The sequence below is a fragment of the Calidris pugnax genome, unplaced genomic scaffold (genome assembly GCF_001431845.1).
Source record: "Calidris pugnax isolate Ruff unplaced genomic scaffold, ASM143184v1 scaffold44, whole genome shotgun sequence".
Taxonomy (NCBI): domain Eukaryota; kingdom Metazoa; phylum Chordata; class Aves; order Charadriiformes; family Scolopacidae; genus Calidris; species Calidris pugnax.
Window position 1 is genome coordinate 28475714 of NW_015094506.1, and position 26616 is coordinate 28502329.

At 37.6% G+C, this 26616-nt stretch overlaps 1 protein-coding gene across 21 annotated transcripts in view; it reads right to left on the reverse strand.

The window, feature by feature from the left end:
- The window catches only part of NRCAM (neuronal cell adhesion molecule), a 158184-nt gene that overhangs the window by 91712 nt on the left and 39856 nt on the right, over window positions 1-26616 (reverse strand). For 19 of the 21 annotated variants that reach the window (XM_014963698.1, XM_014963715.1, XM_014963702.1 and 16 more), the window contains one exon: window positions 15519-15613. The gene's annotated coding sequence lies outside the window, so the exon portion shown is untranslated. Of the gene's footprint in view, window positions 1-7144; window positions 7201-12414; window positions 12526-15518; window positions 15614-26616 lie in introns of those variants that run through there. The other 2 variants (XM_014963700.1, XM_014963699.1) reach the window with 2 other exon arrangements.

Genomic DNA, 26616 nt, shown 5'->3' on the forward strand with positions numbered 1-26616 from the left:
AACGGCTTCATACCTGCTGTTTAGTGATAATGTCCAAATAGTGGCCAAGTGCATTTGCTGTATGAAATGTCACAGGCTATGTCACAGAAAGCTTTTCATATCCTGTCACGGCCACTCTCCTTTCAAATTAATTAAGTTGAAAAAAGCATAGACATCTTTGTATGGATCTTCCTACCTGTGTAAACTAGTACAAATGAAAAGATCTTGACAAAAATAAACCGGAAAAGTAAATTAAATAACCTGAACCTAATTCCATCAGTTTTCATATACCACTATGAATGCAATCTCATCACAGACACCCAATGAAAATGAATCAGATCCTAACTTCGTAATGTCAGTAGAGATTCTGCTGCTAAATTCAATTAAACATTCAATTGCATCCAAACATGTTCCTCAAATCAAATAAAGTTACTATCTGGTTGAGTACCAACGGAGCTACACAAAGCAGGTACCCCCTGGAAACAAAATGGAGGTTACACTGAACTAACTTGCTTGAAATTCAGGAGGGGAGAACAGGTCAAGAGATCTGCTCTCCTGAGGTCTGTGAGAAGACAGCAGGGTGCAACAGAGTGCCTGAGAGCAAAGGTGCTGTGCAAACCACATCTCACAGGCTCCACAAGCTACTGTCAGACACAACATGTCACAAGCAGTTATTGTCCCAAACAGACAAGGAAGGCAACTGTATGCATAACGGAGATAAATGCTGACATCTGTCAAGGTATAAAATGCACATACCACATATTGCCCTTACAGTCTGTCTGTGTCCTAAGCCTGTGTTCTCTCTGTAACCTTTCTCTCATATGGTCACTTGTCTGTGCAACATCTCTTCTTGAAGGTTCCCTGCAGCCCCGAAGGCAAGATCTGTAGCCTGCAGCAGAGACCTCCACTGAACAACAGGTGTAGGAGAGCTGAAACTTTCTAAGAAGAGGAGATTATGGGCTGCAGCTGCAAAAAGAATCACGGGTACAGGAACATTTGTTGTTACATTCTGCAACTCAATGTTTGTAGTCTTTGTTTATTTGTATTTTCCCAGGGAAGAAAAAACCTTGTTCTTACCTGGTTAGGTCATTCATCATGGGATGCTATGCAACTTGGGGATATTCAATAGCTCCATGACAAACAACCTGAGAGTACCAAATACTGTACACACAAGACACAAGATCCTATTTGAACACCTTGGATCAAAACCAGCTAGCTTCCCAGGACTGAACACCGGAAGGACATAAGCACCTAGCTCCACAGAAGAATTCACATTGTTGGTTTGGACATCTACGTTCCCTGTTACACTGAACACAACAGAGACAGATGTGCGTGTACAGCATTCACAACAACTAGCAATCTCAGTGAGGAAATGCCTATCACAGACATCAGAAACTACTGAAAAATGTTAAATTCTGTCTTTCTCCTGAGAGCTCAAAGTCCTATTTATCCGCATGAAACCAAAAATCAGAGCTGAAAACTTGTTGTGCAGTCGTGAGATTATGCCATGACTTTGAGTGTGGAAGAAGGATGCAGCAACGCTTTGCACAGTAGTGTGGTAATGCAGCTATGGCATAGGAGGAACCCTGTAAGCTAGGCTTTTTCCAGTTCAGGTCTAAGCTACCAGAAGGTCATAATCAGTCATAAAAGGTCATAAAAGGTTATAAACTCTCAGGAGTTTAAATTTCTCCCAAAGCCATTGTGCAGTCAAGAAAATGTAAGTAACTGCTTCTGTGGGGTATATACAGCAAAGAAGTAATAGCAGTATGCTGTCTTCCAAAATCGAGGTATGTTCCTGGGTAGAGTGCCCTCTAATAGGAACCCCATACTCTGATACACTATGTTACCTGAAACAAAAGCTCTTGAAATCAGAAGCAGTTAGAGATACTTCTTTACTCGACGTCGGTTGCTAGGTGGAAATCCACAATTCTAGCACCCCTTACCAAGAACATTCACCCATTATTTATACACAAAAGACTCTCATTATTCTGCCTACCTAATACATAATTCCACCTAGGCTTACAAATTCATGAGGATGACCGAATACCCCTTCTGCACAAGCATATTAAATTTTGCAGTATCTGCAAAACATTTCTGTGCAGGTGTGAGCTCCTTGGTGGTCATTTGGGTAGGGATACCCTTCCTCACATTATCCTTTTAAGGTGTTATCTCAGGACAGTAGAAGTTTACTGTTAAGTTTGCCAGCTTCTTGAGGATGATAAGGATGTTCTTTGAAGTCGCCACAGCTCTGTCCTAATTGGTATAGGAGTACATCTTGTTACATGTGAGAGAACCCTGAAGTGATGAACTACTTCTTGTTATCCCATCCTTATTGCTATCAGCTTGGTGACCAACTATTTTGCCACATAGTAAGAAGCTCAGTACTTAACTCATTTTAGGTAGCATATGTTTATAACCAAAGCAGAGGCCTGCCATTGGTAACAACTGGTTGCTGTTTTGTGGAAGTTATTTCTGATCCTTAGGAGTGCACAGTCCCACTTGGTAACGAGTAGACCCTGCTACAGTGTGTTTGTGGGAAGAATAAAACTAAGCATCCTCCTTGGACCTTTAAGTATAACAAACAGTTACATCAATGAAAAGTATCTTTATTCAGCTTGACATGGCACAATAAACATCCAGAGGTTTAAGGAAGCTTTTTTCTGGCTCTTCCCCTTTTAAGTACTAAAGTAAATTCCATATCAAAATGTTATTACTTAAATCCTCTCCAACGTCACCATTCCTCCCAGCCCCTCCAAAGATACGGCTTTAAATTAAAAAATGGATCTTAATTCAGTTTGAAAATACATTATTTAAGTGTCGTGGTAATGCTGGGAATGAATGAGGATAGTGATGACTGTTTCAGTCAGTATAACACATTTGTTTGTGGTAAAGCCGTTAATATGATTGTTTCAATAGAATATATGGGCCAAACACCCTTCCCAGTTTTACTTCCTACTTATCAGTACTCCTGCAACTTCACACAGGCTACTCACATGATTTTTGTGAAAGCACTATGAAGAATTAAGCTCTCAAAAATCCTTTTCATTACTTACATTTGGAACAGCAGTTAACAAGCACCAAACACCTTGAAAGGACTGCTTTGGTTTTAAAAAGAACAGGTGTGGATCCAGTTTCCTTAGAGTCTAAGCATGACTTACTAATCCCTTTTCTACATCAGTGCCAAAAAATGGGTCAAACAATATGCCCCATGAGCTTTTCTACACTTGTGTTAATTTTCAACTGTCTAAACAAAGCATACTTTTATAGTGAGCAAACTGATTTTACAAAAGCTTCAACTTAAAAAGCTTAGTAAGTTAAAAACTGATAGCAGCATACGTATGCAAATGTTGAGAATCACAATTGTATTTCACACCAGATACCATTTTGGGGGAACTGTGTAAAGAAAGAAACAAGATCCGATTGATGAAGTAGAAAAATAACTCCTTTGCGGTTCCCATTAAATCCCACAACCACTTTTAATACCTGCAGGAATATTTCGTGTCTTTCCAGCGTTTTATATCAACTAATTGAATTCATCAACATTTCACTAACCAAAGATCCAAAGTGCTGCATATAAAATGCTTATACTTCTCCACATTCCTCAACCACCTCATTGTTCTGGTAAATATCCTAAAGGCCCCAAAAGAATAAAATACTATCTTTACTCTTTCAACAGCAAATACTGTGCTGCCGGAATCAATGAGACATGGAGAAGTACAGTGGAAAAAATGTTAAAATACACTGTAAGAAACTTAATCCATTTACTTTGCATGAAGCGGTCTCATTCTCCAGGGCTCTGCAAACAGCCTAAGGTAACTAATACTGTCCTTTAAATATGTGACCAACTTGGAAGAATGGCTGCTGTATGTTACTCCATATCACCTTTCAAGATACAGCTCTCTCTCATGAGTTTTAGAACTCTTGAAAGACATTAACGGGTGGAAGCATGCAGTCCTTCTGCAGTCTGCTGTTCTAGATGTGAAAGAGCTTTGACACCTTCAAAGCCTGTGTGGCCTGAGAGCTGCCATTCAACAGAGAGGACTGAAGAAACTTGTCTGAGCAAACTTAAACTAGTAAGAAGATAGGACAGTCAGTGGTAGGTTATTTAAAAAATACCTACAGGGCTTAAATCTTCCTTGCAATATTTTTTGCTTTTCTCTGGCTGGAAAACATCCATTCCTGCCAGTGAAACATCCATTTTCCTTTGAAGTACTTCCTGAGAATTTAATTGCCCAGTAAATTGCCAACAAAACTTTCAAGTTGTAGACCAGCCCTGACAGACTCCAGAGGGAAGAGCCTGTAATACTTAATTCATCTTTCCACAGCCAGTGAGGAGGGGAGTTACTCTATAAGCCTCCAGCCATAAAAATCTATTTTTGACTGGACAAAGTTCACCGAGCTAAACAGAGCCACATACAGGAGGTAGTTTTGTGTTTGCCACCAAACACAATCAGAACTTACGTTGAAGCAACATTTTTGAGAACTGGGATATTTGTTCATATTAGTGGATCTAGCTACATAAGCATCACAACTCAAAAATGTTTCGTATTTGAAAATGTGTTTCTTAGGCTAAATAACTGTAGAAGTTTAAATTGTCTGTCTTACACAGTCCTTCGATTTCTGGCAGTTCCTCCAAATTGACTATTTATCATATATTTCAAGTTGGCGAGGTTTGAATGATGACATAACATAAAAAAGGCAGTGGAGAGAAGCCTTAAATTACTAAAATATCTTTTTAGTAATTGAAACTATTTCAGATTCTCAGTATCAAACCTTCTCAAAATAAATAATTTTCTATAATAAAGCAAAAAGACTCAAAATTATAGCAAGATAGGAAATATGAAAATTAAAACAGGGTAATTTCTTTTTAAAGAAAATTCCAAATAACTGTGGTAAAAAACCTAGAAGTGCTGACATCATTTCACAATACTGTCAACTATGTACCTCATGCAGTTCTGGAAAATCTGTTATCTGTCTAGAAAATGTAAATCGAGGTAACACTGAATTGCAGTAATGCCTAGTGTGGTACGAATAGTCTATTTATTTTTTGCTGTTTGGAAACAACTGTTTAAAAAATATTTAAACTGGAATACAGGCTGTTAATCACTTATGACACATTTTATTATGAATAATTTAGTGAATACTTTTTAAGTTGTCAATTCAGAAAAATCAAGATTTGTAAACACTAGATACTCAGGCCTGTTAAGAGTGTTGGAATACATTATCACAAAGGGCTAACCTTAACTGCGTTATTTCATTTTTAATGAAATGAATGAGTTTTTCACATGCAAATTCATACTAAAGAGATTACTTCAATAGGTAAAATATTAATTCTTGTATTTTATTTCAAGATCTTCATACAATTTATTTTCTACTGTTTTTCCCTCTTCACTGAGAAGCTTCTCCCATTCACTGCTTCATAATCTTTTCATCTACTTGAGCATGTCCTAGCAACACAGCTGCTAGAAAAGCACAGAAAAAATAGAGTGGTAGATGAGCAGCAAACATTAAAAGATTTATAAAGAGTGTAAATTATTTAGGAGAAACAATGGAAATGAAAAATATTTTGGAAGCTCCAATCTGTGTACCTCTATATTCCCAAGAGCTTTGGATTTCAATTCTCTATCATATTTTACAATACTGAAATATATTCATATTTGTACGATAAACAAGAAGAATAGAGATCAAGAAGGGGTCTCCTACATCACAGATGGAAAAACAGTAAAATTTACCTTAAAAGTTATGAGAATATTGAAAGTGCATTTCTAAAAAAAAAGACAACCCAAATTTAACTGTATTTTAACTTAATAAAAAAGTTCAAATTGTTACCAGATTCTCACTTAGTCTTCCACCCAGAAGTGGACTCACACTAATGTCAAAACTAAGCAATGCAACTTAAGTTTGGAAGTCGTGTTTTTAAATTATCCTATGAGAAGTGTTAATTTAAGGAATTGGTTTTCTTATTGAGTTTCTATATTTTAACCTCGGTTAACATTCTGAAAAAATAGAAAACCATTCTTTATGCAAGAAAACATAGACCCTTTCTTCATTACCATCTCTGGCATTTCTTGTCTTCTCTCAATTTATTCTGTGCCTCTCTCACAATAATTTCCTAACATAGCATGTACTTTTTCTTTTTTTAAGGCACTACCCAGATATTTTCTGGTCACAATGAGTACCTCAATGCCAGAGTCACAGTATTGCCTACAGAGCTGGTGAGGTGTCGTGTCCTATTCAACCAGCCTGAAAGAAACACCTGAGTAAAACAGATACTGAACATTAAAGGTGAGAGGGTGGAAGCTTCCGTAAGCTTTTGATCATGTCTGATGATGAGAAATCAATGAGATTTGGAGGTACACATCCAAGGTCAAACAAGATTAAAAGATAGCTCATTGCAGCAACAGGAGAGACTGGTATCTGCTGAGAATTATCAAATGTGTACAGCATGCATTGACCCAAAGGACACTTCGTAGGCCTACAAAAGCAAGAAGCACCTCTTATATCTAGTAAAGACTGTCAGGAAGGAAAAAAGACAGGAAGAGATAGGCAGAAAGAACATGAAAGTCAAGGAGGTCCTCTGATCCATTACTGATTGGGTTTTCAATCCTCCACTGGTATCAAGAAGGGAGAAACTATTTTATATTCACAGAATCTGAGAAGGAGCTGGTGTACGTCAATAGTGCTCCCTCTGATACTAAAAGAAGCAAGACATTCTAAAGCTGCTTCTCCTGTGTCCCTACTGAGCATTTTAATTGCAAACAGGCCAGATTTCTTACTGAAGAAGAGAAGAGCCACATGGACAACTGTCTTGAGATAGGCACCAGCCTCATCCTCTTCTGAAGACAATAGGGATAGGCGAATAATTAATTCTGGGTGAAGGAGATAGAGCATCATGTTGGGAGCAATACAAGGCATGAGGAATAAATACAGCTTCCACCTTTTTTTTACTTTTAACACTTGTGTAAGCTTCAGAAGATTATCTTCAGTTTACTCAGGAGCATCTCAGGCTCAGACAATGTCAGCAATTCAGACCCTCGTAAATGGACCAATATGTTTTCCTAGAGAGAGCATAACAAAGTATCGCTCAAGATTTAAAGACTGCAGCAAAGTCACGATTAAAGCCCATTCAATGGAGCAATTACTATCATTTTCAGCAGTAAATTACCTTCTATCCATTCTGTGCCTTTGCCTGGTGTTACTATATGATTCTGATACATGGGAACTAACTGACACGGGTATTTCTGAGGAGAAAAAGAGAAGAGGGAAGTTAGTTACAACCCACTACTTGCCTTTATTCTTTCTACCTTAAGGACATTCCAGCTTTGGAGTCCTCAACACAGGAAGGACATGGATCTGTTGGAATGGGTCCAGCAGAGGGCCACAAAGATGATCAGAGGGCTGGAGCACTTCCCCTATGAGGACAGGCTGAGAGCTGGGGTTGTTCAGCGGGGAGAAGAGAAGGCTCTGGGGAGACCTCATAGCAGCCTACCAATATCTGAAGGGAGCTTATAGGAGAGCTGGAGAGGGACTCTTTGTCAGGAAGTGTAGTGACAGGACAAGGGGTAATGGTTTTAAATTGGAGGAGGAGAGATTCAGATTAGATACCAGAAAGAAATTCTTTACAGTGAGGGTGGTGAGACACTGGAACAGGTTGCCCAGGAAGCTGTGGATGCCCCATCTCTGGAAGTGTTCAAGGCCAGGCTGGATGGGGCTGTGAGCAACCTGCTCTAGTGGGAGGTGTCCCTGCCCATGGCAGGGGGGTTGGAACTTGATGATCTTTAAGGTCCCTTCCAACCCAAACCATTCTATGATTCTAAGATTTTTTAGCCTAATACATCCCTGGTGTCTTAGAAATAAATCCTTACCTTCTAGATATCTCTTCATGTACTACCAATTTGTAACACTGATAACACGAACATCTTGTTTCAAAGATGAACATGTAGCTCAATCAATTAGGCAAAAATGACTCTGCAGTCTTAAAGCTTTTAGAATATGATTTCCTTGAAATAAATAGCACAAAATTAAAATGGAGTTTTACACTGTATCACTCACTTAAATATTCATAAGCATTTAGACATAATACAACCCTGTTGCAAAACACTAGAAAAATATTCAGATAATTAAGGGTTATCTGTATTCCTCTGCAAAAGGACATTGGTCTTCAACAAAGGCTGAAGCCCTCCAGACATTAAAATGCAGCACATTTGCAGCCTTTATTACATTCATTATATTTTATTGATGCATAAATCTGTCCAGATCATCCAGTAATATTATGTCTATTCATTATATTTACTAACCCTTCTATAAATTTACAATAAAGCCAAGAAACTGCATCTTCTTTTCTTCTATTATTATAGACAGTAATAAAAAAAAAAAAGACTTTGTCCCTCTCCATGATGAACTGTTATCCTTTGTCCTTTCTAACCTGCTGTAATCCATTCCAGTGGTCGTTTCATAACTGATTTTGTAAACTCATCTTTTGTGTCATACAGTATCACAAGTTCTTCTGAAATCTCAATCATGTCCTTTATTTCGGCTTCTTTGTTTATTACCAAACAGTCCTGAAAATGTGAGCATAAGCTTACATGCTGGCAAACCATTCAGTAAGAAATTCAGCATTTCCAAGCCTTCCACATGACAGAACCAGGAAAAAAAGATGTATTCTGGGACTTCGTTAAAAAAGGTCTTGGTACAATGCTGTTGTCTTTTTCAGTACTATGTTTATTTGCCCATTTCTGATGTTAATATGCTACATAACGTATTTAGTAAAATTAGAGTTAAAACAAGCAAGTATAATGCTTCCCAACAGTATCTTAGTAATTTACAAAGTACTGAGTCAAGGTGGTGCCAAGGCTTGTACACATTCCCAATACCAATCCCTAAAGTCACAGTGGAAGGGGGATTTGCAGAAAACACACAACTAGACTCCTTCAAGGTACACTACAAAAAAGCCAAGAGGTGGTAGTCAAAAGTTACAGCAAGGAAAAGTTCAGTCAGACTTAAATTAACTGTTAAGTACATACTAAGTTGCCTGAGGAGGCTGTAGAATCTCCACCCTTGGAGAATTTTAAAACCGAATGGAACAAAGCCCTGAACAATCTACTCTGACTCTAAAGTTTGCCTTGTTTTTAACACAAGGTTGTACTGGATGATTTCCAGGCCCAGAAGACCTCAAAAACTATATTATTATTTTACTAATTGCATAAATTGAAGAGTCTTTAAAGATCGAATTATATGTATTTGCCATAGAGAGTAGCTGCAATAAGTAAAAGCATGTGTATTAGTTTCATCAACCTTCCACCAAGGAATCATTATTTTATGGGGAGAAAAGTTATTAACGAAACTATATAAACGTCACTGTTTTCCAAATTTCAGGAGGACCTAAGTCACAACTGAAAGTTATGACTTAGTTACGTTAAAAAAAAAAAGTTATTAAAGTTACGTAAAAAAGGGAAAAAAGTTCCTCAGCTGGAGCTTAAAATTTTTGTTTAATGTTGGTTAACTTAGGCATTTGCTTTATTCTGACAGATTTGTAGAAAACAGTTTATGCTGACTTTTACTGTTTCACTACCTCTCTCCCATCGCACCCTCCATGTTTCTTTATAAAACAAAGATATGCACAAGCTGGTGTTAATGTATTAACTGAGAGAAAACTAGATGGAATCTAGTAGTTGTTCTGTAATTAAAGCAGTTTCTGTTTCTATCTAGTGACATATTCAGAAGATGTTTAATTGTACCAATTTGAAAGTACGTAACTGACTTCACCAACGTTTAAAATGGTTTAAATTGCTCCTCTTACTGATCCAGAAAAAGAATACTTCCCAAGTTCCTGATAAATAATTTTGAGTGATGAAATGTCTCGAAGGCTTTCTTACTACTGGACCTGGCACGAGTACTTAAGAAGAACATCTGGTACGTGGTTTTCTTTCCCAGTTTGTACACTCAACAGTATAATACTTTTAAATAAAATGCTCGGATTACAAACATTCCTAAAAGCTAGATTTGAAAGATAAAAAAGGTGCAGTCATTGATGTCTGGAAAGCAAAGCTTTGAGATCATTTGGACATACTAAGGTCAGTCAGGCACAAAAACTGAAACACAGGAGGTTCTCCCTCTGAATGCCAGGAGACACTTGTTTAATTTGAGGGCGACCAAGCACTGGCACAGGTTGTCCAGGGAGGTTATGGGGTCTCCATCCTTGGAGAAATTCAAAAGCCATCTGGTCATGGTCCTGGGCAACCAGCAAGGGTAGGCCTACTTGAGCAGGGGGACTGGACAAGATGACCTCTAGAGGTGCCTTCCAACCTCAACCATTCTGTGATCCTGTAACCATGCACTTTGTTACAAGAATCAAAACATTTGGAAATAAACACAGCTAACTGAAAATCTATTTTAACAGTGCATATAAATATTTTATTCTGATATAAGAATCCTGTATGGTAACACCAAGGTGCATTAACCCCATTTTCAAAGAGTTTTAACTTTTCTCAAGAGTTTCAATATCAAGAGGCAACAGAAACAAAGTATTTCTCCTATTTCGGTCCACTTTATACTATCCACAGCATATTTAAAAATGGACAACAGTGAAAATGCATGCAACAACATTTTCAAAGGAGGAATAATAATTCTAACTTGATTAAGAGAACTGGAGAAAAAGAACAGCTGAAAGAAGCAGTGAAATTCATAGGTTCAAGTTCCACAAACATGCTTCTGCAGCAGCTTACTGACCTCCTATTTTCCCTTATTTCTACTTGCTACAGCCTTCCCTGCTCCTTGTTGACACTTACGCACAAACTATTTTCTGTGCTTGCACGTTTGAGTGAAAATACAGGTAGCTAGATGAGGTAAGTTAACAAAGACTTAAAATAGTCTATTAAAAACTGTGTTCCTCTTTAACTGGATCAATTCTCATTTATTAAACAACTATGCTTTTAGTTTAACTGAGGTATCCAAGCATCTATAATGAAGTGGAATAAATCCATGTCTTAATATTTGTGGTTGCTGCCTTCTGTGTTTCAGAGTCAGTTGAGATTAGTGAATGCATAAGCAGCACGGAACAAAAATATGGCACTCAAATATTTCCCCAAGATCTTTCTCAATTGCTTCTCTTGCAGGAGGCTGAAAGCTCAGAAAGCTTTCAAAGACAGAAAAAAAAAAAAAAACCAAACAGAATAGACTGGTTTAATGTTTCTTTTCCTTTCCTTCCTTACCTCCCCATCTCTTTTAATATTATGTTTATAAAGGTATAAGATGTTTATTTTTGGCACCTTTGGTTGTATTCATGATTACTACAGGAACTAACTCAAATTTGCAATAACACACATAGCATAAAAGTGATACTCCTAAGTCATCACCAAAAGTTCTTGTGAAAAGACTCTATGCATCAGTAACTGAGCAACTGAGGATTATGTATTTTCCTTACATGCTGTCCTTGTTTTCAGCATATCAAAAAAACGCATTGCAAGAGAGCTAAAAAAGACCTCTGAAGAGGTCCATTTAATTTAACCAATTTACATATGAGGAAAGCAGAGATTGTAGAGTGAGGAAAAAAAGCTGGGCAAAACCTAACATTTCATATAAACACTACAAATATCACTACATTTGGGCAAACTTTAGTAGAACGAGAGTAGCTGTGATCCCTAAATAAACTACAACTACTTCTGTTTCAAACTGTTCAGCTTTAAATTAATTTATGAAACACATCATTTTATTATCACTAAATAAAAGTTTTGGGACATATTTTTAAGGCAAATAAACTCATGCTTTTCCAGAAAAGAAACTAGCAGTGTTCCCCCTTTCATTTTCCAATCCATTAAAAACGTCCCTGATTTCTAGAAGAAACTTCTCTCACTTAAAAATACTTACATTTACTCTCTTGAATAAGAAACCCTTTTCATTCTGTCTTTGCTGATGTTAAGAAACTATACATTACTGAAATATGCTTCTCTTTTCCAGATGATTTCTCCTGTCAAGTTTCCTAAATTTAACTAGATGATATGCTAGTCCTGTTAGAACAAGGCCATTTTTCACAACCAAAAATTTTCAAGTAATAGTGTAAATTTGAAAAATTGTACTTCTGTTACTATTATTACTATAAATAATTCCTCTGATTCCTAGCCATTAAAAGTTTCCTTTCTTTAGTCTGTTTATCTTATAGTAAACAACTGTAAGACACTGCGTCAAACCTTTTTGTCTTTATTTTTCGCCTCTGTCAGCAGGTCTTCTTGTTAGTAAGGATAGCAAGGTAGAAACATAAACAGTTGCTATATAAATAATGCTGAGGATAGCTATGTTGTTGTCTTCACACCACTTAGAACGCTTTCAAATCTGACAATGTTTAAATGACTACTCTTCGCACTTTTAAATATACACCATTAAAAAAAGCATTATTTTAGAAGCACACATGCAAGTCAGCCAATATTGTTTTAAACAAACCTTGAACTGGAGAGAAACTGATTTCATGGAGCACCCTGCCAGCGGCACCTGCTGGGACTGAGACACTCTGAACAGAACAGACCAGCTGATGGCTGGATCAGTGGATGACAGGAGAGCAGCAGATGTTGTTTATCTTGACTGTTGCAAGACTTCTGACACTGTCTCCTATAAAACAGTACAGACTAGACAAATGGACAGTGAGATGGGCTGGAATCTGCCTTAAATGTCAGGCTCAAAGGGTTGTGACCAGCATGAAGTCTAGCTGGAGGAGGAAAATCACTGCTAGTACATCCCAGGGATCAATACTGGGGCCAGTACCGCTTAACCACTTCATTAATGACCTGGATTATGGTACAGAATACACCCTCAGCAACTTTGCTGATGACACAAAGTGTGAGGAGTGGCTGATATACCAGCTGGTTGCACTGGCATTCAGAGGGATCTTGAAAAGCTTAGTAATAAACCAACAGGAATCTGATGAAGTTTAACAAAAGAAAATACAAAGTCCTTCACCTGGGGAAGAACAACCCCAGGCATCAGTACAGATCGGGGATGATCAGCTGGAAAGCAGCTCTGCAAAAAAGCACCTGGGGGTCCTGGTGGATTCCAAGTAGACCATGAGCCAGCAGTGCACCCGTGCAGCAAGGAAGGCCTACAGCAATGTTGCCAGTGGGTCAAGGGAGATGATCCTTCCCCTCTACTCAGCACTGATGAGACATGTCTGGAGTGCTGTGTGCACTTGTGGGCTCCCCAGTACAAGCAAAATATAAGCATCCTGGAGCGAGACCAGTGAAGGACTGCAAAGACGATTAAGGGATTGGAGCATCTGACATATGTGGTGAGGCTGAAAGAGCTGGGACTCTAGCCTGGCAAAGAGAAGGCTCAGGGAGATCTTATCAATGTGTAAAAATACCTGATGGGGGCAGGGGTAAACAACACTTCTCGGTGGTGCCCCACGACAATGCAAGAGGCAACAGCCACAAATCAAAACAGAATAAATTCCACCTGAACAAAAGAAAGCACTTTTCTACTATAAGGGTGGCCAAGCAATTGAATCACTTGTCCAAACAGCCAGCTGCTCTAGCTGACTCTGTTTTAAGGAGGGAAGGGTGTTGGACTAGATGAATTTCACACTTCTTTCCAATCCCAGGTATTCCATGGTTCTTTCAGGAAGAGACAAAAGGAGAGAAACTACCTCTGAGTAACATGGGCTATGGACTTAATGTCAGTTGTTTTCTCTGCACAGACCATGGCTTAAATAAGATGAAACAGTTCCTCTGCACATCAACTGCCTATATTTGATTGCATTCTATGCAGATAAATTGTTTATTAGACTTTATTAGACTTAGGAAAAGCCTCATTGTGCAGATAAAAGAAAAGGTTTCCTGATGCCCAAGACTCTAGCCCTAACCAGTATGAGAACCACCTAACCAAGATTAAGACAATGTATTCGTTTTCACCAGTCAAATAAAACACTTTATTGTCTATTACAATGTCCATTTGTATCAGCAAACATCCATCACTTTAATGGATTGCTTTGCCTCCCCTCCAGTCAGTACTCAAGCAGCACAGCTAGTTTAACCAAATGGGCTAATGGGAAAACATCCTCCTCCTTTCATAATGCCTGTTCTCTCACATCAACATATTGACAGTTTTGTTTTACAACTGTAGGAAAAATGAGAGGAACCAAGAGAACGTCACAGAGAAAAGCAAGAACGTCTCACTCGTGAGGAGCAGGCACCTGTGCACTGACCCAATTAGACATTCAAACACTTGTCACTCTGGAGCTGGTTGGTTGTCACTCATCCAAGCAGCCCCAGGGGGCCTATTCTATGGTGGCATTCCCTGACAGGAGAACTGGAGCTACAGAGGCAATGAGGGCACAGTGATAGGGTGCCAGGATCCTGGTGAGCAAGAGCAGCCAGCAGCAAAGCCAAAGAACCTCAGAGCTTCCTTAACTTGGTTACCATCCAATAAGTCTTTCAGAGTCTTCAATGGTTATCTTTTTTTCAGAGCAGTCTAGTTTAAAAAACTTACAGTAACAGTTCTCTTTATCCAAAGCTACATTTAACTCTTGAGTGACTAACACAGGAACCATTTCAGAAGAGATCCTGGCAAAATTAAAAAAAAAAAAAATCGTCTTTGCAGGGAAAGGATGCACTAAATGTTACTTTTAGTAACACCGCCAGCATATAGTTCATAATGTTTCAGTGTCCGTCTCGTCCCTTCTATTTAAAACATATTATTGGTGCTTTCAGATACTCTGCTTGCTTAAACACATAAATAAGGGATAAAGCACTGTGCAGTTATCCATGCCTACACACCATAAAAGATAGAAAAGGTCTGTTCTAGTAGACTGTGCACAATACTGTATTAAAGACCCCCAAATCATATTTTTCATTCAAAAAAAATATCAGATATTAGAACACAGATGACTATTCAGCTGCTACTACTGACTTCAAGTAAAGCTATCTCTGTTTTTATGCTGAAAGATTTATGCAGTTCAAATACAAGAATAGGGAGGGATTGAAGGAGGATTGAAAAAAGAAAAATCAAAGCTTGCTTCAAAGCTTCTAAAACAGGCATTTTAACCTTAGGACCTAAACCATGAGAATAAATAATTCAGAAAGTCCCCATCACTAAATCTGTGATCTATACTAGGATTAAATAAAAAATAATAATCCATTTTTTGCTGCAAAAATATCTCAAGTTCCTTCTAAGTCTGTTTTTCCAGACTCACTTTTTTACTAGTTGACTCGTCCTCCTGTTCTCTCCAGTGACAAACATCAGAAATTATTAAGCTTACCTTCAATTATGTGAAGCTATGAGATACTTTCAGCTGTTTTTATAGTTAACAGATTTGATATGAGCCCTTCAGTTAAAAGCTGAGCTGACATTTAAAAAATTATATTAATCACAAGCTCTTAACTCAAACAAACATGGAAATGCAGGTAAACGCAGAATACGTTCTACGACTACCTTGATAGTACTCAATAGAAACTGAATAGAAAAGGGGAAACTTAACAGATAGAAACTTAATGCCAGTAGTTTTTTCCCCAGTTAGCATGGGAAATTAAATTTTAAAGGAAAACATATTATCTTACCTTTGTACAAATAGCTTCAGAGCAAGATGGTCTATCTCTTTAATTTTCCTTCTTTCTTATCCTCTGTATCACAGGTCTTTGTCTTACTGCCTTCCCTGGAAAAATAATATACAACCTGAAATATTTATAGAGGCTAATAATTCCATTCACTGTTAAACTACAACAAATACATCAGATATGTCTTGATATAGCTGCAATACTAAATCCAGTTAAGTCAAGTGAAATAACATTTTAATAGGAACTAATTTATATGTGTTAGTCTGAAGAAAAAATAAGAAGCATTATGAAAAAACAGAAGCTCCCTAGGTTTCAAAATCAAGTTTTGCATTTAGCTCTCCATAATATAGCTGGTCACGTCATATCAGACCAGACCACCCATATTATTATTCAGGTTTGCTGTATCGTTGGTAAAAAACAGTTGGTGCTTTGCAAAGCTTGAACAAGCCAACAGGAAAACCTAACCACATATTTCTAATGTTCAGTAACTGAAGACCCACCAGGTGCTCTCTTTCCTCAGGACCGAACACTTCAGTGCTCTTTGGGATACTGATGTCCAAGCTTCTAAAAAGACATCTGCTGGAAGAGGTCACAGCTGCTGACAGCAAGCCCCCACTGCAGGTAAAGCCTTTGGTCACAGCACTTGCCCAGAAAGAGAGAGAGCTGGGCTCATAGTCAATTTGTAAACTGCCTGATCTCTCACTTTCTAGGAGAATATCCCAAATTCTAGTTGATGGATAGGACAGACAACCCCCCTTCTTCCATGCAATGCCTCCAAATTGAAAGGACAATACAAAGAAGGAGGAAACAGCAGGAGAGGTTTTGAATTCAGCTACTACCTTCTTCATTCATTCACAAGAACTGTGCACCAAGTTTCTCTTTTCTTTTACTCTTTGTTAAGAACACCCCATTTTAAACATATTTGATGGTTTTTTTTCCATGGTAATGCATGTGTGGAGTTTACTTTCAAGCAAGCAAGGTTCAAGTAGGATCATGTATTTTCAAAGTGAGCTTCAAAAAATTTCTGAGGATTTCCCTTACAGTCTTTTAATTGTACAGTACATGTTGCTCATCTACAAGTTCAGCTATGCTTGTCTCTAGATGTAGTCCTTATTTCAGTGAACTTGTGATGAAGTGAAGCTAACAGCAACAGATTTACATCGCTGCAGCACCTCTTATTTTATATACTGTACATAAAAGCTTACATTTCATCTGTAGAAAAGCAATTAAAGTTCACCATTTACTTAGAACTGCAGATTAGCACTATTTTGTAAGGTAAAACAGGAGAGACTGCAAAATCTCAACTTACAACAGTGATACAGTAAGACTGGTTTAATTTCCCACCAATAACACAACCGTACAATTTCTTTCAGTATACTTTAAAATTCCTTTTTATTGTTCAACTGGCCTGCTAATTGGCAAAACCCTAACTGTTGATCAGAATTCTCTTGTAGCTGTTTCTTCCAGTAACAAACAGCAATTCTCATAAATTGCTCTTTTTCATGCACTTTCAAATTAACTTGTTGACCTTACATAATAAAGCACCAGAAAGAATACATTATATTTATAACTTTGGGAGTTTGGTACACATAATTTATTTCACTGGGGTGAAATCCACTTTGGTAATTCACTTCATTGCCTTCATCTTTATTCAGGCACTCAAATCCCTTCCTACTACCCGACTCTGAATTCAGCTGGAACAGCTGTCTGCAAACCAACAGGACCTTGATAAGCCAAAGTCAACATAGAACTTGCATGCATGTAGCAGTTCTGAATGCAACTCCTAATTGATCAAATCACTTGAATATAACAACGATCACACGTATTCTTTTATATAAAGGTAGTGGCTACACCTACCCTGCTATTCACACTGCTTCAGTCCACCAACTCACTGTCTCCAAGACAAAACCAGAGCACGCTTGAGATCATAGAACAGTTTGGGTTGGAAAGGACCTTAAAGATCATTTAGTTCCCACCCCCCTGGGGGTTGGAAGGGACACCTCCCACTAGATCAGATTGCTCAAAGCCCCATCCAGCCTGGTCTTGAACACTTCCAGGGATGGGGCCTCCACAACTTCCCTGGGCAACCTGTTCTAGCACCTCATCACTCTCATAGTAAAGAATTTCTTCCTAATATCTAATCTAAACCTATCCTCTTTCAGCTTAAAACCCCTTGTCCTATCACTACACTCCCTGAAAAGAGTCCCTTCCCCATCTTTCCTGTAGGTCATTTTTAGGTACTGGAAGGCTGCTATGAAGGTCTCCCTGAAGCCTTTTCTTCTCCAGGCTGAAAAACCCCAACACTCTCAGCATTAAAATGTAGAAGCAGACCAAACCTTGATGACAGGAATTTGTCCCTGTGTTGCTGTTATTACCAGTAACAACAGCTGTAGCCTTAAGGGCTATGTCTAAAAGTTAGGTGTGATCTTAAACCCAGAGATGGCTCGTGTGAGACCTCACACAGAATCATAGAATCGTCTAGGTTGGAAGGGACCTTAAAGATCACCTAGTCCAACCTCACATACAGCAGCAAACCATAGCTCTGTTGACACTGCGGGTAATCCTTCCCAGACCTCTAAAACTCATTAACAAGGGGAAAAAAAACACCTCACCACTTGATTCCTCTTACTCTTTTGAGGTAAACACGGTTATGTAATAATATATATGGTTTTGGGACATACTATAACAAATTACAATTTTCCGCAGTTTATTGGGGGTAAAAAAAACTGTGCTACAGTCAAACTGTTTTCAATTCCTGGGTAAGAAATGGTCGGAATATCAATCTCTTTGGATGCCTGGGCTACACACACATGCTGCTCCAAAAATAAATATTTGCTATAGTTCTTCTTGACATCTGTGGCTTTAAGCTATTTACAGTTCATGATCAGATTCTTTTGCTGTGATGTTATTTATTTTCTCTGATTAACAAAAGCTCAAAACCCCAAGGAAATCATAATGAGGAGAACTGTAAATCGTGTACAGAAGAGCACCTGTACATCCAAAAATCAACTTAGATCCAACAAAGAAGTAAAGAAGCAAATCTCAGGGGTTTTTTAAGTTTGCATTCTTATTCATAATCCTAAATGCATGACGAGGATCCTTTGAATAGCTTGGCAGCATGACCTTATAAGAGTCAACTGGTAAAACTCCATATATTTCATTCTAGCCAGGAAACCATCATGTCCAAAAATGTAAATTAATAACCAAATGTCTGGTTTCCAAAGCAAGAGAAGCATTTTTACCTTTACAGGCAAATTGTGAGACAGCATAAATTTAAAAAAAAACTCAAGGGGGAAGGCAAAAATAGATGGAAAAAGATGGTTTAAAACAAGTCTATAGATTAGATGAGACATGGCTTAAAATTTATTAGATTTATTTAGGTTATGCAATTTCTGATTTTCTGTACATGAGTTTGGCCGCTAGCATGCTTTGGAAACATAAAGCACACTTTTTACTTTTCCGCATCTGGTATTATCCTTACTGTGTACTTAATAATTTAAAAATTTGTGAAAGAACTAAAATTTTCATAGTACTGTTGCTTTAGACACTTTTCTACAAATAGCACTGACAGACTTCAGAGAAGAAAAATTTTGAATTAAAAATACATAGATTGTAATACATAACTATGTAAAAAATTCAAAATACAAAAATTCCATTTTTAATTTAGAATCTGATTGGCCAAATGGTTTTATATAAAATGTACTCAAAATATTAATTAAAAATTTAAGACACTTTAATGTTCTTAATGTAACCTTAAAAAGTAACAGAATGAGACAATATGCAGCTTTTTCCTAAAACTAATAATATAACTATATACATACATATAATTCAGTTTTCTTTTACTTTGCGATACTGCAGAAAGTTATTTAATGCACAAGATTTTCAAGAGGCCTGGAAAAATATTTGCTTTATGACATATAGAATTTACTTAGAGTATTTAAGTGCAGTTTTATGCAATCCAGTACTGCAGAGCTCCATTATTCACTCTCATGTCATTTCTTCTTTCAGAACAAAGGAGTGATAAGGAGCCCTTGGAAAAAGAGAAACTACCCTGTTGGATGATGAGGGCAGTGATCCATCTTTCTGTCATATCTATCTTATTTCTGCTGGTGCTCAACCCCAGATGATTCTGACAAAGTAATAATGGAAAAAAACATCCTGGAAATACACCAAGAATAACTGTTCAGTTTTTCACTTCTCTTATACACATCCTCATGAAGGCATCTCCTAAAACAAGTAGTCCAGCCTAGATTATATTAATATCTGTAAGAACAATACCTTAATTTTACACATATTATAATAATCAAAACAGAATATACATTTCATCTGATCTTTAACATGTTGCAAAGTCTTGCCCTTCCTCCATGGATACCAATTATAACTGCATTGATTTCAATTCTTAGACTGTTAAGCAAAGTCAAATATTTCAGCAAGTTACACAGAATAGGTTTATTTTCCTCTTCAGAGGTATAAGCTACATTTCCTCCTGTTACTTCATTCCAGGAAATAAAACTAATACTAAGGTACACAAAGATAAATTATTTAAGTGATTGAGAAGAATCAGAATAGAAAAGAGATACCAGCCACTACCTTGTGCATATAGCTATACAGTCCTCTTCCCTTTTTGGTTTGCTTGTTGTTTTTTGTTTTGTTGGGTTTTTTTTCCCTCATTTCCTTTTGTTAGTGAGACGTAAGTATTTGTAACATGCTCCCCTTCATCTTGTAATCTTGACAAAACTCTGCTGTTAAGCCCTGCTGTTGTTGGACTGTGTGCAGAAGCATGTACAAGAGGAGCTGTTTCCAGAAGCCCATTGCTTTGTCTTTGGCCCTCCCAAGCTTCTGTGTGGTCAGCATAGGCTTTGTGGCCATACAATAGGGGTTAAACATTTCCCTGAATTTATTTAAAAGTAAAGCTAAATCTGCTTAGCTGCATGAACCTTTTAGTAAAATGATGCTTATTGTATTAGGGTGTTTTTCCATTTGTTTGTTTGTTTAAGAGTAATTGGTTTCTATCAACAAAAAGAAAGAAAAATATGTAGTTCCTTTGCATTACACACAGTGCACATACAACAGCAGTAAAATCAACAAAGATTTTTATCTGGATCTTGCCTTATCCACAATTTCTCCCTGAGCAACTGCCTGTGACTCTTAGAGGTCTAATTTCATTTTTCCTTTATATTCATTCTACTTGATGACTTGCCAGTGGGGCAACCCTCTGGTCTCCATTGACAGTGTCTAAGAGGCAGATCATTGCGAAAGCTACTATTTGTACTGAGTGGTGACATTTCTATACAAGAAAGAAAATTTAAACATACTGAGAAACAAATGAAAACATTTTAGAAGAGATGAATGTGCTTGCCCACAGCATTAAAGCCACCTACTTCACACACAGCACGTGAACATGAGGACCACCTTGGCTTTCCAAGAAACTATCTCAAAGCAACACTGGTACAGAACAGTAGGTTTTTTTTCAACTCCTAAAGAAAGCAACTCTACTGTAAACTTTTCATTTCTGTTCTACCACACATTTGGACTTTTTTTTTTTTTTTAAGTCCAGTTGAAACGCTTGTAACTTTAGGTGGCTTGCATCTTTTTATAGGTAGCAGTAAGAATTCTGTCAGCATTTATTAGCACCAGTATTAGTTCAGAACAATAACCTCATCTGCTCCTTTGAATTCTGTTCTCAGGGCTTATTAGAACAATGCTTTTCTTCACAAAAGCACAGTCTCTGTTTAAGAATCGACTTCAAAGCAGATTGCTAGTAAGGTTCAGTAATGACTGCATCCACCTGACCTCTTAAACTTGCCAAAATAGAACCAAAGTATCTTAATTGAGCTCCCACTTCACACATGTACCATGCTTCTAGAGCTGCAAAGGACTTAATTTCTATTTCTTTAAGATTTTTAGCCTTCTCAGCTACAATTAGAGACAGTTTATTTTTAATGTGAAGATTTACCATCAAATAATAGCGTTGATTAGGAAAAACCTCTGCCATTCAAAGCTATTGCTCTTTAATTGCACATTTACAACTGTATAGTCTAATGACAACAGCTGACATGAAAGTGTAAATAAGCTACTTACCATGCCACAAACGTGGCACAATATTAATTTACTATTTTTATTTAGTAACATCTAATTCTTCTAAAAGCCCAATTCTCAAAATTGCTATTTTCATGGGTTTCATCATTCCTTCCAAAATAAAGTCCCAGATGAAAAAGGCAATTTTGTACAGTAGCTTAGCCACTTGCCCCCTTCTGCCTTTGGCAGCACGTTGTATCAAGAAATTAGCTAAAATATAACCAATTGGAATGTGGTTTGTTTTTTTAACTGGGTTTGAGCAGAATTGTTTTCTGAATTTTGTAGCTGAATGGCAGAAGGGCAGGGCTCATTTTGTCATCTGATTGACCAAGTCTAATTAGAATTATTTCTGCACACTGCTTCACTACAGCTGTAGATCCATTAAACACTAAATGCTCCAGAGGCCTGTTCCCCTTCAGCTTCCCAGTGTGACTCCTACTTTTCAGCCGGTAGCTACTCAGTGGGCTACTCAAAACATTCAAAAAATGGAGGTGCTATATTTAATGGACAGCTCAAAACCCATAGCAAAATCTGTCACTTGACTGTCAGGACGGCAGCTATCACAATAAAACAGACTCTTTGTGATTGAGCCTTAAAAAGAAGCCTTTGAACTGGTTCTCTTACCTCCCAATACATTTTTATTAGGAGAAGCTTTTCAGTCATAGCAGCTATTTGTTTCTCAACAGAAATAATCATGTCTGCCTCTGAAAATATTCACTGAGATACGCACATTTTTTTGTAATCATAATATTACCTGTGGCATCTTGTTTTATGTCTTATTATCATTTTAGCCTCAGGAAACCTTTAAACTAATATAACCATTAGGAATGTCTTACTGTACAATTTACATATTAAGAAAACTACTTTTTAACCTATTGAACTGTTTAAGCAAAAAATAACTGATGTGCACATGTAGCACACAATCCCTTACTTTGAGATCTGCTGGTTAGAAAAGAGGAAAAACAGATCCTGAAAAATATCTAGCAATTGTCCAATAATACAGATTATTCATCCATCTCTTATTTCCACACATTTTTTGGCTTTCCTTTCCAGATGTCCTCAACTCCTTCCAGACATATGACAATAATCAGGAAATGCGAGAAATCATTTATGCTTTCTAAGGTCAAAGTCATACTCTCATCAAAATTTACCAAGTGTAATACTCAGCTGAGATCTTCAAGCAGCTCAACAGCTAACCTCGTTGTAGAGTTTAACCCGAGAGGCTGGCCTCTGACTGTGGTAGGTCAGTCTGGGCAAACAGGTATGGGATCTGTAACTGGAGGAAGACAGCATGGTTCGCAAGCACCCAGTGACAGGGCACAGGAAGACACAAACTCAAGACGAAAGATGCTTGTGCAGTTAGGTTGGCACGGTGAAGAAGCTAGAAGACTCACTATCATAGTACTACAATAAAATGAGCTGGTTGTTTTACCTGTTATTTTGGGCACTAAATGTTTTAAAAGTTTCTGTATCCTAATAACTCCAACTGAAGTCACATAAATATTATTTTTAGAGTAAAAACCTATGTATTGAAAGGTACGACTGGATATATCATTACCTCCCTTAAGTTTTCTGGCATGTCCACCTGACCAGGACAGTAGTTCTCTTGGTCACACAAGGACCAAGAGTAGGTCTACTTACTAGACAGCTTGAGAGTTTTTTTTATGATTACTACTACTAATGTTTCTTTGTTTGAAAAGCAGGGGGGAAAATACTTCCACTTCCATATATATGGCAATTTAGGGAATCCATAGCCTTGATTTAACTTTCTTCCCTGTACCTGTTTTGATAGAATCATCTGTCATTATTTTTCACAGGTTTGCATAAGCAAACTGAATTTTTTCTTTTTAATTTTCCAGCTTCAATTTCCTTTATTTTACCAGTAAAGTTTTATGGGATTATAATTTTGTGTTCAAAAGTTAGATCCATATAGTTTCCATTTTCTTTATGAAAAATGTCTTTAGGATTAAGAATTCTGAAAAGACTTCAAAGTGCAGATAACATTCAAAACCATAGCTTCACAGATACATCAAGATATAGAAGTAGCTAATAAGTTAAGTGCTATTATGAAGTGAAAATTGAGATCAGGATCCTCTGAGGATTTTAAAATTTATTTACTTTAAAACATCACTGTAACTACTTCTACTGGTTTTAGGCATTAGCACTGAAATTTAATGGACTTACTTGAATTAAATCCATTGCTGTTGCTTCCTCAGTAATAATTTATTCCTTTTGTTTTTATCCTAAGCACTTGTGTAAGAATGTTCTAAACCAGAACATAGCCAGTTATTCCTTACTACAGTCACCAACCGTTTATGGCAGGCAAAGCAGGTTAAGTAATCCTAAACTAGACTTGAACAATCTATTATTTTTGTTCTAAAATCACTGTAGCATGTATGTCCTGATTATCATTCTTCAACTTCTCTGTCTCCTTTCTACATTTCCTTGATGTTCATTGCACCAGTCAGAGCTGGCTATCTGCCAGCTACAGAAAATAACTTCTTGAACACTTTGTGGATGCAGGCTCATACTGGTTCAATTTCTCTGAATCTCTTACAGGGAGAGACTTTGTTCCCACACATAAGGCGTATAAGCTGTTTATCACACAGAGAAGTTGTCAAGGAGAGCGAGGTTTCCTAGAAGTGACTCCAGCACGGCAGACTGAGGAGTTCTCTTCAAATAACTCAAGGTTCATTCACTTTTTACCAGCTATAGCACACACAGCTTAGTATTGCCATAGATTCAAGTACATGGGCTTTCTTTCTGCTCACATATTACTTTTTGATGAGGATGTTCCATAATTCACAGCATTAACTTTAATTATACTAAGATTTTCTCTAGTACTATTCTCCAGCCTTTTTCATAAAGGAACAAATGCTTTGCCCTTCCTCTTTGTGCACAATGAGTGTCCTTGACTGCTGGACGCCTACAGCAGTTTAAATACACGAGGCAAAGAGAAGCAGTGTAAGTGTACACAAATGTACACTTCCTAACCCCAGGATCAGGAGATTTATCAACTCAAAAACCAATTGCAGCTTCAGGAACAAAATAGATTTGCTGATGCTGCACTGCCTGTAGATAACTACAGAAAAAAACTAAATACCTCCCTAAACACATCTAGTGCATAGCCTAATTTACATCAATAACACAAGAAGAGATTGAACAGAATCAAGCCTGAGGGAGAAAGGCAAGAGGATAAAAGGAAGAAGACGACAGCTACAAAGGGGGGTTAGAATCTTGATCCTGGTAAAAACCCAAAACCAACCAAACAGGAAAACAAAACCAGAACATCCACCCAATCCAAACAAGCAAACAAAAAACAGAATCAAGATTCTGGCATATGCAGTTTTCAATTCATGCTCAAGGGGAAGAAAAGAATATAAAATACAGTTAGTCTTCTTTGTTAGCAGAAATCTTTTGGGATACTTCAGCTGCCCCAGAATTTTCCTCTTCTTGGTATGCCACGTATTGACTGAGCTTCTGCCTGTGATACACACACTATACTTGAGGCTGCACTACCCAAAGAGGATCTGACTGGAACAGGGCCTCATTCCACTCCTGATGTTCCTCTGTCCAACCCTACCTGCCATCACACCTAAAAGTACCCAAATTCATCAGTATCTTAGACTTTACTTGAAGGCTCTCTAGCTATGTACCATTCTTTCTCTGTAACAGTTTGAAATAATTTAGCAGCTCTGTTTGAGACTTGCCAGCATCTTGACTGACAACTTGAAACTAATTTAATCCACCTGAAACTCCTAAAGGGCTGTTTTTCAGTAGGTACACAGAGAATATGCCTAGCACACAAAATGACAGGGCTCCCCAAAGCTCTGGCACAGTTGTGATTTTCTTTGACATGACACAAAGCGCAACATGGCAGTGATTTCTCCTTTACACAGAGCAGGACTGGCTGTGGCTTACCCCAGCATTTTGCCCTCAGTAGCACAGCTTCTGTAGAGAGACAGAGAAGATACCCTCTTCCCCCTGCAGATCACATCTGAGGAACATATTCAAATAAGAAAAGATTCTCTTTTCTGCCCCTTTGTCCTTGCTGTCCAAAGATCCTAAAACATGATGAATAGGGACTTCTCAGAAATAAAAGATGTGGGCTTGAATCTACTTTGAAAAAGGATATTTTATCTCAAGTGTCTCCTCCAGTATTGCCATGTCATGGCTGTTTGTCAGAAAAGGCAAAAATCTGTAATAATTCTTGCAGTAAGTTTCAAACTTAAGAAACAGCAGCATCGAGCAGTAAAGCAGAGTCTGAATAGAAAAACGGATGGAGATACCTCCTGATTCTGTCTCAGTCTTCCTCCTCTGGCCCAGCTCTTTGCAGCTCCACGCTGCTGGCCTCAGAGTAGGGCCCTCAAGGCACCACTCACATTAGCAACTGGTGCAGAACAGAGTGGGAAAGGGCAGTGTTACAAACCTGAACTTCTGTTGCATGAATAGAATAAATGTATCATTTTTAGGATAGCCACTGAAAGAGTGTTAAGTAGTAGCCACGCAAACATAATGGCTTCTTCATCTCTGCAAAAGCAGAACTTGGAACTATTTGTATTTTCTTTAAAGACAGTAAGCTGTATGGCAATAGAGCTGAACTCAACAACAAAGTTACACACTCAAAAAAATAGTTTCAGTCAAAAAATACAGTATGCAAATACCAGTGGTGGAGAGAAAAAGCAGTAGGATATATAAGCTATACAAAAAAAGACAAAAAGTGAGGGTATGATTCATAAAAAGTCATTATTAAAATATTTTAATATGGAATTTTTATTAATTAACATCAGATTCATTATAGCCAAATTCCCACACATCCAAACTCAGAGGAGGCTCAGGTTTTTATTAGTATGCACTGCACGATTTTGTGTTGCATACAGTAAGAGATGAAACATTCACACACATACAAAAATGAGCTTTACTACTGCTTAAAAACCTCCAGAGAAGCTGTACCCTTTATAGTGTGTTTTTTTCCCCATACTTCACACATTTTTCAAGTTACTTCCTCCAGGCTTTAAAAAAC